This window comes from Schistocerca americana, chromosome X (genome assembly GCF_021461395.2).
Source record: "Schistocerca americana isolate TAMUIC-IGC-003095 chromosome X, iqSchAmer2.1, whole genome shotgun sequence".
NCBI lineage: Eukaryota > Metazoa > Arthropoda > Insecta > Orthoptera > Acrididae > Schistocerca > Schistocerca americana.
The window spans coordinates 110,818,881-110,821,959 of NC_060130.1; positions in this window are offsets into that span (position 1 = coordinate 110,818,881).

Genomic DNA, 3,079 nt, shown 5'->3' on the forward strand with positions numbered 1-3,079 from the left:
AAGACCAAGAGATGATTATACTATGCAGATTCAGGAGGATGTACGGGGCAATAGTTACTTGGAGATGAAGAAGCTTGCACAGGATAGAGTAACATGGAGAGCTGCATCAAATCAGTCTCTGGACTGAAGACCACAACAACAACAGAAGAATACTGGGACGCAAAACGTAATGGACTCATCAACGTAGTCAAATGTAAAACAACAGGTCAAAATTGATAATTTACTAAGAAGATAGTAGTTTAAGTCATGAGAATTACATAAAATAGCAACAAACATGAAGTTATAATAATCATTTGGAGAAATAAAAAGAGGAATAAAATCGAGAAGATGAGAAAAAGCGTCCTGTAGTAATCCTAGAGCAATATCATCAGATTACATCAGAGGAGGCGCTACAACAGTCATTGTCATAAAACAACGTGAACCTATTAAGGTAGTCACGAATAAAAAGCAAACAAATACAAGCAGCCAAGAGTTTAAAATATAACGAATATAGTTGCTTGCAATTATGAAAACGTTCCGTGGAATGGCTATAAAAATGAAAGGAGAAATAAAATAAGAAAAAAGAGCGGGAACATTCTATAGTAAGTCTTTTCAAAGATCATAAAAATATTCTTGAGTATGCGAGAGGATTTATTTCTGTAATGAGCAAGCTCTATCTCTTCCAATGCATTAAATGATAATTCTTTAGGTGCATCGTGAAGAATACTCAATTTAAACGTAACAGATCCTTCCTAGTTGTTATGATGTGTCTCGTAGTGGCCAAACATCGATCTATTAGGAAATGTATCCGAAGTGTGTTCCTTATGACGAATTGTGAAGTTCCGACCAGTTAGGCCACTGTACTGTTTATCACAATCTCCAAATAATATTCTATTAACACCGAAATTTAGATAGATATAATTGGATGTTTCAGCCTATCCGGCAAAAGATTATTAGTAGTAAAGCGTATTGTCAAATCTGTTCTCTTGGACAGTTTATTAATTTTCTCAGACACTACACCCATGTACGTCATTTAAGTCGTAAGAATGTCATCAGATTGTTGGACTTTACGAAACACATAATCACCTTCATTGGGGTTGAAACAGTTAGCTTTGACAATTTGCATCTGACTCCAAAGGTAATTTAAGTATTCTGCAAACATAGATTTGAAAGCGGCTTTCTTTGTTTAGAAGGGGTGGAGAGGAGAGGTTGAACAGTTCCTAAAATGTTTTACTTAGAATGGTGAATGCTGTACAGAAGTTGTGGATTTGTACTTTGATAGCAGTCTCTGAGAATGAGGTTAGTAATGCATTATAGTGTGTTGAGGCTCAATTTGGGAGTGGTAGGTTCGACTCATGGTCGTGGAAGAAATGTTCAGCGGCACTGTTTATTCGATAGGAGCAGGGGAGTTGTGTGCACTGAAACTGTCGTCTGAGCTGTCGGGCTACGTACTTTGCGGAATACAGCCGCGGAGGAGAGTCTCCAAAGGTTTTTGTGGGCTACCCAGTCCCAGGTAATTTGATGTCCTATTTACTGTTTGTTAATCGATCGTGACTGTTTCAAAAATATGAAAAAATTTTCAAATACCGCTACAAGACACAAAATTTGTTGAGAACTAAATTATTTATTTAGCGACTTGTTTCGATGTGATACCTCATCAATAGGCTATATCGGCATTACAAAAACATTTAACACAAGTGTTTAGAGGTATTAAAGTTTTTTAAAATGACTGCTGTAATCTCATCCTTCCTTCCCTCTCTCTCTCTCTCTCTCTCTCTCTCTCTCTCCACAGGATGATCACAGCACTGATGTAAAGAAATTTTATTATATGTATACACTTGTGTTAAAGGTTTTTGTAATACCAATATAGGCTGATGATAAGGTATCACCTCAAAACATGTCGGTAAATAATTTAGTTGTCTACAAATTTTGTGTTGTTGTGGTCTGGAAGCGGAGCTATTAGAGGGTACTCTTAGACTTCATTACCGGAACACTACTTGTCCGCTGACAGACGAAATACTCAGTTTGACTAAGAACTGTTTAGCTCCTAGGTCCAACTTGATTAAATCCTAAATTCTTTCATTATTTCACGGAGCGTGGATATGTGAAACTTATTAATTTTGATCCAGTGGCCAAATGCGGATTTCACCCACTCCATTACTTTCATTTCCACATACATCCATAATAGAAACAAGATAGTGCATCAAGAAGCACTCATTGATGTCAGCTATGCGGCACAGACACTCAAGTGATGCTTCATGTCACCTTTTAAGAAGTCAACACTAAGCCGCCTCAACTAGTATCTTGCCCAGGGTAACGATTCCTCCACTTTCTCCACTTATTGCTAAAGACTATTGGAGTAACATCCATTTGACTTGCTTTGGCAGTGCCACTTTCACTTGAAACTGCCAATAAGCAGAACAAAATTCTAGCTGTCGTTTATATAGCACGTCACTTACTTGCCTCCCTCAGATCACTTACTTACGAAGGACTTAGTACACGGAATCAAAACTTTGAAAGCGTCGATGGAAAAACAATCATCGTATGTATTTTCATGTGGCGTACTTCAGTACCGCTTCCGGCCGTTGTGGCCGAGCGGTTCTAGGCGCTTCAGTCTGGAACCGAGCTACCGCTACGGTCGCAGGTTCGAATCCTGCCTCGGGCATGGATGTGTGTGATGTCCCTAGGTTAGTTAGGTTTAATTAGTTCTAAGTTCTAGGCGACTGATGACCTCAGAAGTTAAGTCGCATAGTGCTCACAGCCATTTGAACCGTTTTTCAGTGCAGCATTAATTGAAAGCAATCTCCAACGTGAAAGTTTATATCAAATTCAGTGTGACATTATTTTACAATAATGTTCGTATGAGGATGTACAGCCGTACTGTTGACTGTAGCTGTTGGATCTGATCAAAACTGGAGTAAATGCAAAGCTCTAGATTGTACACACCGTGGACTTGCAGGGTGAATTACTAATGGATTTTAGTCCTCCAATTCACTGACACAGATCAAAGTATACTTTAAGGAATAGTGGTTGGGCAGAGAGTAGTGTTACGGTACTTGCTTTGGGAGCATAGGGTTTAGAGACAAAAGTAGGGTCGACG